This window comes from Alexandromys fortis, unplaced genomic scaffold, assembly GCF_014885135.2.
Source record: "Alexandromys fortis isolate MF-2015 unplaced genomic scaffold, M_Fortis_MF-2015_v1.1 scaffold_5, whole genome shotgun sequence".
NCBI lineage: Eukaryota > Metazoa > Chordata > Mammalia > Rodentia > Cricetidae > Alexandromys > Alexandromys fortis.
The window spans coordinates 20,077,006-20,091,486 of NW_026067924.1; the positions used below are offsets into that span (position 1 = coordinate 20,077,006).

At 41.2% G+C, this 14,481-nt stretch overlaps 1 protein-coding gene across 1 annotated transcript in view; it reads left to right on the forward strand.

Moving 5' to 3' along the window:
- Nucleotides 1-661: 661 nt before the first annotated feature.
- Nucleotides 662-14,481, forward strand: part of Rala (RAS like proto-oncogene A) — a 47,891-nt gene continuing 34,071 nt past the window's right edge. Inside the window, exon 1 of the mRNA XM_050142341.1 lies at nt 662-827. The gene's annotated coding sequence lies outside the window, so the exon portion shown is untranslated. The remainder of the gene's footprint in view (nt 828-14,481) is intronic.

Here is a 14,481-nt window from a genome sequence, read left to right on the forward strand (position 1 = left end):
GAAGAGCAGTCAGTACTCTTAACCTGCTGATCCATCTCTACAGGGCCAACCATTTGTTTTCTTGACTGCTCACTTCACTGAGTGGGCATTCCTTGAAATAAAAGAGAATCCGTGTGTCACTGGGCCACCGACTTATCTCGGCACCATATCTAGTGTCGAAGGGGCCCTTAGCCTCTTCCAAAAGGAACCAGAAGTCCATCCGCAGAGGCCAGCTCTTCGGGGCAACCACCGAGATCCTCCAACCAAGAAGGGCGACCCACCCACCTCCCCAGATTTTAACTGCGATAAGCCACGTCGCAGGCTGAAGGGAAAACGCCTGCCAGGGAACCCCGCAGCCCCCAGAAGCAAGATGGCAGCCTTCCCCCTCCTCTCCTTCCCAAGGAGGCCCCAGTGTTCTGAGAAGAAGAAGAAGACGCCCCGGCACCGGAACCCCGGCCAGGCGTTGGGAGGTGATCGCGCCTCGCAGGCGGAGAGAGTCACCGTGAGGCCGCCAGGCCGTTAGCGCACTGCGCCTCGCCCGCGCCGCAGACCCTTTGTTCGCAGCCGCCATGGTCTTTCCGGCCCCGCGACAGGAAGTGCCAGGGGGCGCCCCGCCCCGCTCCCCCGCGCCCCGGAAGTGATCTGGGGCGGCTGCTGCAGAGCAGCCGGGAGGAGGGTGGGTCTCCCCAGAGCGGAGCGCCGGAGTCCTCCTCCGCCGCCGCCCAGGCCGCCGCCGCCCTCCCGACTCCTGCCGCGCCGTGCGCGGAACTCCGAGCACAGAGCCGAGCGCGGTCCGATCGGCGCAGCCGAAGCCCGAGAGCCCGCGGGGCGAGCGGCTCGCGGTGCAGGTGAGCGTCCGCCGGCCGGGGAGGCCGGGCCGCGGCGGGGGTGTGTCCGACGGGCCAGGCCCGCGGCCGCCGTGATTGCACGGCCCTCCAGCCGCCCGGGCTCGAACCCGTTTGCGCCCCGAGAGCGGGCGGTCTCTCCGGAAGGTCACCTGCATCACTCCGGTGCCTCCCAGGGCCGCGCCCGGGCGGTGCCCGCGACCCGGGGCCGCCGCTGTCCCTGCGCTGCACTCCACCCGGTCCTCCCTCGCTTTCAATCCACTCCTGGCCGAAACAGAGCAGCTGCTCCTCAAGCCTCTCCGCCAGGGTTTGGTGCCACTTAAAGGAATGGCTTTATCAGACTCAAGTCTTTAAACGCTCCGCGTCCAGCTGAATACTCGTGGGCTCTTGTACTGGTTTAACCTCTAGGAGAGGAAGGGAATGTGGGTATTGTGTGATGGTGGGGGGGGGGGGTCTTCCGCGCTTGGTTCCTGAAAGATGCCCGGGAGTAGAAGATCAAATGTGTGTGCACTAACTGGGTATATGTGTGCTTGAGTGAACGGGCGTGGTGACTTGAGGTGGATTTAGGGGGAAATTAAGGAATTAACTGGCCTTTGCTTGGAAACCAGAGTGTCCAGATTTGTGAGAGCTCATCCAAGTATCTTTGCGCTCCTGTGAGAACTCTGGTGCCACGCCCTACCTGTCAAGCTGGAAAGCAGCCAATCTACAGTTTGGGTTTGTGTGCTGGGAGAACCTTTAGTTCTTTTTAAATTCTTTTTAATTCTTTTCCTGTAAATAAATTACAGCTTTAATCCCATTCTCAAAATTGGGTAACTGATCCATTCCTCACAACGTAGAGGGCATCCCTTTTGGTTTACATTTGTTAATACGTCTAGAGTATCATTGGCTTATGTATTTTGGATCTGTTGATACAATATTCTTGTAAACGTCTCTTGTGACCCTTAAGGTATTCTTCCACCTTAGCTTTTTTCGGAGTAGGAGCTGTGTTGTCTTCCCTCCTGTTTGCATGTGGAGTACTTGGAATCCCCCACTCGTCTTCACTTGATGGCTGAGTGTGCAGTTGATCTCATAGTCACTTTCCAGAAGCAATTGCTTTTGGCTGGGGTGTATGTAGCTCAATGACAGTAGTCCCCTACAAAGGGTATTAGATTCAGTCTCTAGCAAGCTCTCAAACAATTTGGTTAGAGGAGTTTTGTTCCTTTGAGATTCTTGTAGCATAAAAATTTTAGCCGGACGGTGGTGGCGCACGCCTTTAATCCCAGCACTAGGGAGACAGAGGCAGGCGGATCTCTGTGAGTTCGAGACCAGCCTGGTCTACAAGAGCTAGTTCCAGGACAGGCTCCGAAAGCTACAGAGAAACCCTGTCTCGAAAAACCAAACCTTTTTGTTCTCCACTAAGATTGAAGAGCAGCTCAGGAAGAATTTGCTTTTCACATCCCCCTTCTTCAAGAAGTTAAAAATACTTAGGGACTATGATTAGACGATATAATAATTTCTATTTCATTGTTATGTGATTACTTCTAGAGCATATCCAGAGTTAGAAGGAGGAGATTTCCTGGCAGCAAGTGTATGCTTGGAGTTGATAACCATACCCAGTCTTAATCAAAAAGAGGAAGTTAAGAGTTGGTGCTGCTTGGAAACACGCTGCCGAGCAGGATGCTCAGAGTGGCTCCTTTTGAAGTCTTCTGACACCCCGTTGTGACCTTGTCATCTTTTACCAGCAGGCCTTTCTTGCTTTTGTACCGAGATCCTCTGCTGAGTGTGCAGTTGTGTGCAACATTTATTTTGAAGCAGTATTTCATTACAACTCTTTTCCCCTGGGGTTTTCAGGGTGGGGGAGATTAATTATAGGAAAGAATCTTGCTCACCGCTTTTAAGGGAGTGTTTTGGCCTACAGATGGTTGCATTATTCTCAGTTTAGGGTTGTCAGAATACGGACAAAGTGCTGGTGTTTTCTCCTCGTACATATGACCCTGCACTGGCTTTCCTAGGCACTGTTTCTACAGAGCACAAGTAAATGTGCCAGGATCGCTTCTTATATATGGGTCTGCCAGATAATAGGTTCTTGTATTCTTTCATAAATGAGTGAGAAGGGCAGTCATTCTACAAATACTGGGATAAGAAGCTGTGAATGTTAACTAGGAAAGAGATTATGATGTTGAAATGGTAGGAGTCAGTAAGTTTCCAGAGACATTTTAGTTCTTAGATTAGGGAGAGGGAAGCCTTTGGTTTCTTATCCTGTAGAGAAGTTAGGTTTCCCTTTAATTCAACAACCGTCTTGACATTAATAGTTCTCATGTATTGATTGCCTCTCAAGCACTGTGGCAAGAGGATTGTAATACTAGTCTACTGATTATATTTCTGCAAGATGGGTGGGCTTCCCCATGCTAAGTGAATTTATTTGGCCAGAGGCCCAGCTCACAAGGTAGTGTGTAGTAGAGGATTTGAAAGTACAGTAACCATTTCTAAGAGCACTGAACATGCACCTAATCCTAGAAGTCACAGGAAAGGTGATTGTGACTGAGCTGAGCTTCCAGAAAGCAGATCTGCTCTTACCACTCTTAGCCATGAAGTGTGACCTGGAATCACCAATGACCCTAGCCAAGGAGCTTCAGGTGGGAACTGCTGGCATCTTTATTTCTGGGGTGCTTGCAAACACAATGTACCCCTACATACCGTCTCTGCGTGCCAAGGGGGAAAGTTGATGACTTTCTATTTTTGCAGCACCTGTTTGAGATGCGTGCCATGGCTGTTTGGGAAAGAAAAAAAAAAGGGTTGCAGAATTCTGTTCATGTGGTTTTGATTGTTTTTTCCCCCTGCAAGAATGTACTTTAAAAAATACTGTTTTTTAATGAAATTAGTCTGGGGAATGTGTCCATCCCTTGGTTTAAAAGATGAGAAGAGAGAGGCTGTTGATCCAAATAGCAAAGCTCCTTTCTTGCCCCCATAAGGAAGAGTTATTCTTTGTTTCTTTTCTTTAGTGTCTCACCTTCTTATTTTGTTACTGTGTTTAGAAAAATTTGCTTGGGCTGGAGAGATGGCTCAGCGGTTAAGAGCACTTCCTGCTCTTCCAAAGGTCCTGAGTTCATTTCCCAGCAACCACATGGTGAATCACAACCATCTGTAATGAAATCTGGTGCCCTTTTCTGGCCTGCAGGCATACATGCAGACAGAATACTGAGAATACTGTACACATAATAAATAAATAAATCTTTAAAAAAAGAAAAGAAAAAGAAAAATTTGCTTATCAGAGAGACAATGAAATTAAAGCTGTGAGTTTTTTTAAAGCAGCAGAAATTTTAAAAAGGAATTTTCATCATTGATTTAATCATACATAAATATTAGGGTTTATTTCCTCAAAATCAAGAGAGTAGTCTATATAAGGCATTAAATAAATATTCTTAAATGTAAAAAAACTTTGAAAAATAGCAATAAATCATATAGAAATTAGATTTTATACTTTTCTGAAAATGCTGCATAGTGTCCTGTATTAGATACAAGAGACAGAACATCCAACATACACAATTTCCTTAACTTAAAGTTCCAATTCTTTGTTTGATTCAGTTTTGAAACTAAGTGTCAGAGTTTCACAGTGTAATTATGGACAGTCAAACACAAGATTATGAAATGATCTTGACTTCCAGATGCAGTGTAAAGACAGATAAGAATCCCATTTGCACAAAGAATGTGATGGTAGTCATTTAAGCCATAAGATTTCTGTGTCATTTTTAACATAGCCAGATAGCTAGCTATAGTGATACCCATTGAATACTGCTAAGTGAGTTGGGAGTGGTTTATATAGAGCACCCTGTCTGTGTTTTATCTCGTTGGCTTCTCTGGCGCTGTGCCGGTACCAACACTCAGAGGTTTCTATCACACTGAGATCTGGTGTACTGCTTGGCTGCTTAGCCCCCATTGCCACAGCTCCTCCTCAGTGTTTCTGTTGCTCTTCTAGTTGGTCCCCGCCCCTCCCAGTGAGTCTTAACACCAATTTGTCTGACTCTGTTGCTATTCTTACTGGAATTGCATTAAATTTATGAATCTACTTAGGAGCAGTTGACTTCTTGATGGTATTGAGACATTTTAACATTAACATAAAATACTTTTATTTTCTAAAGTTTATTTTTTCTTTAGGAACTGACTTGTGTATTTAATACAACTTTTGTATGTTTCTTATTTTAGTCATATTTTATCCTTTTTAGGTAAATCTTCAAACTGATTATTATTTATACACATAAATACTGTTGATTTCTGCTCATTTTCCTGATATCTTGCCCAATTCTTACTAAGTTACTTTCTACTGTTTTTTGTCTTAGGCTTTCCAGATACTGTCACATCATCTGTAAATACAACTCCTCTCCCTTCTTCTCCGTGTCTGTGTGTTTTAACTTGTCTAGTTACTTTAGCTGGTCTTTTTAGAACGATACTAAGTGACTTTACAGGTGCATACATTGTACCTGGATATTAATTAGGTATGGGTGTGCATTTTTCAAAGACTGCAGTTCTCTGCTGTCTCTTTAAGAGAGACTTAACTAGAGACAGATACGGTGAGAGGCATTCAAAATTGAGTTTCCTGGGGGGAGCAGCAGACTACAATGATGAGCAAAAGTTGGGTTTCGGGGTGGGGGGGCATCGGCAGACTACAGTGATGAGCAGTGAAGATGCTTGGTGGTTTCCCAGTTCGTGCCTGAGTCCTGTTTTCTTCCAACTTCTCTGTGGTGTTCTTCCAGACTTTACTGATGTCTTCTCACAGTCTCCTAAGTGAAGCTGCCATAAATATAAAAATGGAGGGAATCTCTTATAGAATTTCTCAGTCTGAAATGGTTTCTGAGCTTTGCAGATGAATTCAGGTCACTTTTCCTGCTGTGGCTCTGGCTCACATCATTGGTTCTCTAGGGCATGTAGCGAAGTTGATGTGTAATCCCGTCCGTGTAACCAGAGATAACTGAGAGTACACAGCTTTGCGGTGGATCTAGACTGGATTATCCAGGGGCCTGACTTATCTGGCTTTGAGGTTATCCTTTCTTCAGTTTATTTATGCAAGCCTAGTCCTGTGTGTGGAATGATGTCTTGATGTGAAATCACGTGTTGGTCTGGTATCCTGCAGACATTTGGTTCATATAACAATATGCAGTACATACCAATGTTCAGTCTCCAAAGGCCCAAAGAATGTGTTTATATCACTGCTATGTAATTCATATAGAAAACATGTTTCCAACCCTGTCTTTAAAAGAAAACATATTTCCTGTTTCCTATAATCTTTTTTTTTTTTTTTTTTTTTTTTGGACAGGCTCTCATGTAGCTCACATTGAATTGCTGTGTAGCTAAGGAAGACCTTGAGCTTCTGATTCTGCCACCACCTCACAAATACTGGGATTATAGGCTTATACCACTATGTCTCACAAGAATAATGTTTTTTGTTTGTTTGTTTGATGATGGGGATTAGACCTAGGACCTTGCATGTGCTGGGCAGGTGCTCTATCACTGATGAACACCCCAGTTAATACATGGGTTCCTATAATTTCTGGATTATGTAGGACCATGTGTGAGTGCTCAGTCCATATCCCATTGTCTGCCATTAAAATCTTTCCTCTCCCAGGGGTGCTGAGTGGACCTTAGGCTGCAGAGCTTGTCCCTGATGTCCTGCACTGGCCTGTTTATCCTTGCTGTCTTAGTTGTGCGTCAGGGTTTTAATAATCTCTTGTAGTCCTAGGTTGATAACATCTTACCAGACATCTCGGTCTGTGTCCTGCTGTGCATTTCTGCTCTCCTGCATAGGCATCTTGCCTCACTGGCCTGGGATTTTGACTTGGTTGTGGATTTGGGGAACTTCATACTTTGGAGAATTTCAGATCTCACTCCTTGGCACATGTTGCTGTCCTAGTACAGAGTTTGCAGTAATTTTCCCTTCTTTTTATCTTCCTCTCCGTTGCCTTCTATCCAGAGAACTCTGTCTCCTTCCTCCCCCCCCCCCTTTTTTAAAGGGGTGGGCTGGCCCTTTTTTTCCAAGAACATCTGGCCTGAAATGTTTGAATTCCCCTGCCTCCATTATGCTAGGATTGCAGGAATGTGTCACCTCACTTGGCTCTACTCACCTTTTTTGCCAAAGGCATTCAGTCTGGGAAAGAAAATCTCTGTCTTCTGAGTCTTTAGGTTTCTGGGACACCACCAGCCCTGCTCACTTAGTGCTTAGATAATTGGTACCTTTCCCACAGCCCTACTAGTCTCTCAGGTCTCCCTGATCTCCTGCCTGTGTGCTACAATACGATCATTCTCTATGCCCCTTACTTTATTATTATTTGCTACTTTTGTTATTTGTTGTTTGCTTAGTCCCAAATAAATGAAAAACTTATCTTCTTGTTCTTGCTCTCAGTTCAGAAAATTCAGTCCCTCTTTTATTTTTTAAGCCTTTTTATCTTGTTACAATTGTTTGAAATTTGTATATTTATTGGTCATTTCCTTTGCTTTCTGTGACTTGTCTTTAATGTTGTCTCCTTTTTCTTCAATAAAGAGGCTAATTCTTTTTTAAAAACATTATTGAAATGTAATTAATCTACCACAAATTCATCCTCTTAAATTTCATAGTTCAGTGACTTTTGGTATAGTCAGAGACTTTTGTTTACCTTTACCACTGCTAGAACACTTCTATTGCCTTTTAAGATGAAAGCCATTGTAGATTTCTCCTGCCTTGCAGGATATTCGTGGCTGCTGTTATTCATGTCTCTACAAAATTGCCTATTCTGGATGTTCTAGGATTCCATAGATGGTCTTTTGTATCTGACTTCCTTGGTTAACATACTGTTTTCATACGTGTCATAGCATATATGAACACTTCAATTTTGTATAATTGAATGATCTGTTGTGTGAATATGCTGCGCTAATTGATTGGTTCTTGAGTGCTTCTGCTTGAGGGTTTGTGTTAGTGTCTTAACACTGAATTATATCTTCTGACTTACCTTGAACATTTTGAGGAATGGACAAGTATCTCCTAGGGTAGTAGGAAGATAGAGAAGAACTAGCAGTGTGTTCCCACTTTTTAATTCTATCTGTATAAACACTTGTTATTGTCCATATTTTTGTTTATAGCCATTGTAGTAATTATAATTTCTACATTTTTTCCATCTGTTAGGGTACTTTAAGCAGTCCCATGTGTGAAGTAATTTGTATTTTAGCATATCATGTCTTTTCTTCCTTCTTGTCTTAGTTTAAGATCAAATGCTGAGAAAGCTTTATTATAAGAATTATAAATGTGACTTTTTGAACTTCTAAGTAAATTTCCTTTTTAGTTCACTAACAAGATTTATATTTTACATTAGCATTTTTGATGAGTTTCATACTATTAAAATTATGTGTGTGTGTGTCTATATCTGTGTGTTTATCTGGTGTGTGTATCTGGCATGTGAGTGCCCAAGGAGGCCAAAGTGATGTTGGATCCCCTGAAACTTGAGATACAGGTGGTTATGAGCTGCCTGACCTGGGTGTTGGGAACTCAGTCCTTTGGAAAAGCAACAGATGCTCTTAACTGCTGAGCCATCTCTCTGGTGCTACTGTTAAAACTTTAAATTGTTAAAATACATTGTTAGAACTTGTGCAGTAGGAAATATCAAGACAAAATGTCTGAGGTGAGGAATTAGAGTAGTCATAGGAAATACTGGCTGTGTTTCTTAAGTGAATAGAGTAATATTGACTACAAATCCACAAAGCCCAAATTAGGACTAGAGTAACCAAAAATGGTAGTTTCATGTTATATACATCTCAGTATGCAATATGGTTAAATATTTAACCATGAAACTTAACTAATTTCGTGTATATGATGTTATTTTTTGAGACAGTACCTTTCTCTGTAGTACTGGAATGATAAGTGTGATCACACCACTATACCTGTTCTATCTATATCTCCTATTTCTTCCATATAAAGATCGAGTGAGGGCTAACGATATGGTTCAGTGTGTAAAGATGCTTGCTACCTCTCTAATGACCTTAGTTTCATCTGCAGAACCCACATGGTGGAAGGGAGAATTGATTTCCACAAGTTGTCCTCTGACCTTCACCCACTCACAGTTGTATACTTGCGTCCACACTCACCTATCTCACACACACATACACACAGACGCACACACACCATACCACTCACACAAATACACAAATGTTAAATATTCAGTAGAGATTAAATGAGAAGCTGGGTGTGGTCACATGTTTGTAACATCATCACTCAAGATGCTAAGACAAGAGGACTGAAAGTCATTTGGAAGCCAGCCTGAGCTACACAGTTAGCCCTGTCTCCAAAAACTAAAAAGTAAAGTTAATATAAATTCAACAAATGAGAGTTCCATTTGGAATGTTTTTGTTTTGAAGCTTTCAGACCTACAGAAAAGTTAGAAGAGCAGTACATTGGATATGTACAAACCCACACCTGTATTCACCATCCACTCATTATCATTTTTTTAGTTTTTTCGTTCCTCCATCTATTTATTCAGTTTGGTGCTGGGGATTGAACCCAGGGCCTCATGCATCTGCTGGGTATGCCATTGATGAGCTACATGCCAGCCCTGATTTCCATTTTGCTACCTTTGCTTTTCTTTCAGCAATTAAGGGATTCTTGTTTATTGATTAATTAATTGACTACCTGTTTCCAAGTAGATGGAGAAATTAATCTCTGTGCTCTTTTACTTACATATTTGAGCATAAAGGCAGTCTTCTACGTACCTACCATATTGTAAAGCCTAAGACAGTAATATTTCCATAATACTGTCTAGTTTCTGGTTCAAATGAATATTTCTCAGTTGTCTCTTAATGTTTTTAATAGCTCTTTTTCTTGTCTTAGAATCCAGAGTTCATGATTTCTCTCTCCCATTTATGTCTTTAGTCCTTATCTTTTTGAATGAATTTATCTCTGATCCATGTACTTTTATGAGATATAATTTAAATAATTTATCCACTTTAAGGTTTATGTGATTTTTAATAACTCCTAAATTGTGTAATCACTGCTATAATACAATATTAAAACATAGTTTTCAAACTTTGATAAGATTCTTTTATGCGTGTGTGTATGTGTGTGTGTGTGTGTGTACTTGGTATGGGTGCGTGCATGGGCATGAGGCCATGTATGTGAGGCCATCATGTGTCATCCTCAGTAATCCTTTGATGCGATATTTCTCATTGGCGTGGGAGCCCTGGTGATCCTCCTGTTTCCATCTCTGTAGCCTGGAATTACAGGTCCCCACCATCATGCTTGGCCTTTGTACACTTCTTGGGATCAGACTTGGTCCTCATACTGCCTTTACCAGTGGAGGCTCCCCACCCCTAGCCCAAATCTTGGTAAGATTCCGTATGCCCAAGTTAGTCCCAGTTCCCATTCCCCAGTATTAGGCAACTACTATTTTATATTCTTTTCCAGGAATTTTCCCTTTATCCTTTCTGAACAGAACATAAGTATTGAATCATATAATAGTCAGGCTTTGTGTTTTTTTTTTAACTTGGTGCGTTTTTTATGACTTACTCATTTGTAACATGTAGCTAGTAGTTTTTCCATTTTTATTGATGAGTTGTAGTCCATCTTATAGATATATTACATTTTGCTCATCCATTCATTGGTTGATGGATATCTAGATTATTTCTATGGATTTTTGCTTTTTTAATTATTAAATAATCTTGCTGTGAATTTTCTCATAAAAGTCTTTATATGAACGTGTTTTCATTTCTCTTGGTATATGCCCAGGGTGTGATTGCTGGGTTGTGTGGTACATTTATTCTTAACTTTTTCTGAAACTGCCAAGCTGTCTTCTAAATTGGCAAGTATTTTTTTCATTCCTATCACCAGCTTTTGAGAGCTTCTGTTTGAGGGCTCAGCTATAAGAACATGTTTACAACCACTGCTATAGTTTGTTATTATTATTTAGCCATTCTAATGGATATAAAATGATATCCCATTGTGTGGATTCTGTTTATGTGGTTATTTTTGTCTCCCCCAGGTGCTGGGATTACATGTGTTCATGACCACTTTTATGGTACTGAAGATTGAACCCAGGACTTTGTGCTTGCTGGGCAAGCCCTCTTCAGACTAAGCTGCATCCCTAGCCCTTCTTGTGATTTAATTTTCATGTCTCTAATGATCATGGTGTTAAGCATCTCTGTATGTCCTTAGAGGCCATTCATACATATTCTTCAGTGAAATGAATAACTAATGCATTCTTCTTCCCTATTTCTTTTTAAATTGGGTTGATATCTTTTATTATGGAGTTATGTGTGTGTTCTATATATTAGCCTTTCATTAGATATGTGTTATTAGTAAATGATTTAGTTGGCGAGTGCTGGGATTCTGTAATGATGTTAACCATGAGTGATGCATAATGCTTCCTCATTTGTTATGAAGCTATTTTTTGAGGGTTGGAATAAAAACAGGACTTTTCTTAATTTCTCTGCATGTTTATTACTGAGCCACATACATAGATCTTGATTTATTTTTTTCTGTGGTGGAGTGAGGAATGGATAGATAATCCCCTTTCTAAAAGGAAGGGATTATGTACAGACAAGTCATATGTGTGCTTATCTTATGGTGTTATATCATTCTGTAGTGAATAGAAGGTTGCTTAATTAGGAAGTATTTAAATAAAGACACGTTTAATTGATTAATTTTGGCTCTGATCACACTTTGTGAGTAGTACTTTTGCAGCTTTTTCCAAACACATGTTGACATCCCATTTCCCATACATGTTAACGCATGGTTTAAGATAAAACATCCCCTATTAACAATAAAATAATTTGATAATGGCCCAACCCTGCTTCTCCTAGCCATTCTGTTTTTTTAGCTCTCTGAGTAGGGTTATATCCAACTGTTTCGGAGTCCCTGCGTTCCTACAGATTGCTGAAATCGGTCTTTTATAGTTAGTTTGCTATCCTTCCACATTCACTGAAGTGGGGTTCTCAAGCTGTGTCAGTGCCCATATGTTACATGATTCATCTTTCAAGTGAGTTTTTTAAAAGTAAGGCGCCCCAGTTCGTTTTTATAACTGGGTGTGTGATAGATATGGTGACAATGATGAGGACTATTGATGGGACTGATTTTCCTGCTTAAAACTAGAAGTTTGGGTTCTTTTTTTCTCACTTGAAGTGTTCTTTATCTAAATCCTGAATCAGTAATAGAACTAGTTGTTCGTGTAGTTGAGCAAGTAACTTTGGATTCTGTGGATTTTGCATTTCTTCCTCAGCATGTGAAAGGGGAAGGGTTGAAAAGGTCATCTTGTGTATTTCCCCACCTGCGGGAGAAACGTCTTCATGTTTAACTTCCATGGGTTCTCCAACAAGAGGTAGTTGTTATAAAGAAAAAAAAACAAAGTTTATTAATGCATATGACACACATGCTGGGAGGAAAGCTCAATGAAGAGTAAAGAGTAAAGTATGTAACAGGCTATTTATCTTCAACAGGGAATAATGTGTTTGTGGAGAAATGTTGGACACCCTCCCCCCCAAACCAAACAAACCCTTTTTCCAAGAAACTGGGAGGATGTGTTTATGGGAAGAAACTGGCGGAGTGAGATTTATGTATGGATTCTGTTGTTGTCATCTACAGTCCACTGCAGTGAGGCTTATCCTGTCTGTTGACAGAAAAGAGGTGGACAGAGAGTTGGCCCTTGCTTTCTAGTTCTTGGTTTACCTTCAGCCTTAAAAAAAAAAAAAAAGTCAGAGGCATGTTTTCGTGTCGCCACCCCCCTCCAACATACACCTTTAAAGCTCGCATGCAAGCACTAGGCACACTTATCCAGCCACTAGCCATTGTTAAACACCTGTGATGCTGTGGAATGTGCTTCATTTGCATTTGTCTCCATTTAAAAATATGACCTTGTAAGGGAACATTATCAAGGCTTCTCTCTGTTCTTTGATTTTCTGGACCACATCCTTGAGGATTTGTTAAACTGAACATCGGGTAACAGACTTGAAAGTAGACATTTACCATGTCATATACCTTATTCTACTAATGGAAGCTGGTGGTTATAAAACTGGTGCTTCCCACATGATCCACCAGTTCATCTTAGTTTGTCACTGTTCTGGTTTTCACAGATACTGTAGATAACATCACTTCTTCAAATATAAGCAAATATTTGAGACCAAATATGAATCCCTAGAATCTATAGATTACCTTCTGTGGTCAGACCCTAACCTAGGCAATTTCAGATTCAGTGTTTCCATGTAGTCATCCAAATACACACCATGTGGTGGAAAATCACTGGCGTTTAAGACTGCATCTTTAAGAATTAGGAAATAAACTCTTTCTTTCTTTTCTTCTTTCTTTCTTCTTTTTTTAATAAAAAAATTTTTTTTCGGCATCCAAAGTAGAAATGTCAAGGCCCTGGTGGTAGAGGTTGTTATTCATTTGCTGCTCAGGAAAATAATTAGGCCACAGTACCTCATAAGAGTATGCCTGCTAGTTAGTTTCCAAGTGATTTTTAGGAGTAAAGAAAACTACTGAATGCAGGCAGGCACATAGGCAGTAGTGTTCAGTAAGGAAATGTATGAAAAGGAGGCAGAAGACAGAAAGGCTGTAAAACACTTGTAGAAGAATTCAGAATTTCATATTCTAGGATCATTGAATCCAGGGGAAAGTGCCTTGAATGCATTATAACCCATAAAACCAGGATTTATGCTTAAGATGACTAACCTTGATTGTCAGATTAACACACCTGCTGGGAACAGGAACACTCCCCAACCCCCCATCCCCGTTGAAGAATTGCTTTTTCCAGGTTGGCCTATGAACATGTCTGTGGGACATTTTCTGATTATTAATTGATATAGGAGGGTCCAGCCCACCTCCTTTCCTAGGTAGGTGTGCCTGGGCTGTATAAGAAATGTAGCTGAACATGAGCCTAGGAGCAAGCCAGTATGCGGTGTCTGCTTCATTTCCTGCCCCACAGTTTCTGTCTGGAGTTCCTGCCTACTTTCCCTTGAGTAAGGTCTATGATCTGCAAGTATAAGGTAAAAATAAACCCTTGCTTTTGAGCAGAGTATAATACTTCAGGAACAGAAAGCAAACTGGAACAAAAGATAATCATACTGATATTTGGCCATCCAGAATTTTTTAAGGAACTGTGCTGCTAAATTGAAGTATTTGTGAGACAGATGAAATTCAGATGAAGCATGATTAATAAAAACTCAGAGACAGAAATTGGGGTTCAACCTGAAGGTCAGAAAACTCAAAACAGCCAACCATTGGCTCTTACCTCTACCTCAGTCCGAAATGGTGATCCTACCTCAGGAATCTCAGAATGAGACAGACCAAGAGCTGTCTCCTCCTGTTTTATAATCCTCTCTAGTTCTGGGATTAAGGGTGTATACCACTACCACCTGGATCCTATGACAAGCTAGTGTGACTACTGGGATTAAAGGTGTGTGTCTCTGCTGCCTGGCCTGTAAGGCTGGCCAGTGTTGCTGTTTTACTTTTCTGATCCTCAGGTAAGCTTTATTTCTTAAAATACAAATGAAATATCACTACACCCCAAGTTCAGATTCTTTATTGCCTGTCATCGTGCTATTGCCTAGTGGCATGACTGTTGGTGATGTGCATTTCAAGAAAGTGGAAGGAAGGACCTTGAAAATTTTCACCATAAAGATATTGTAAATGAGATTAATTCCTGTGTAATTTGATGTAAACATTATGCAATGT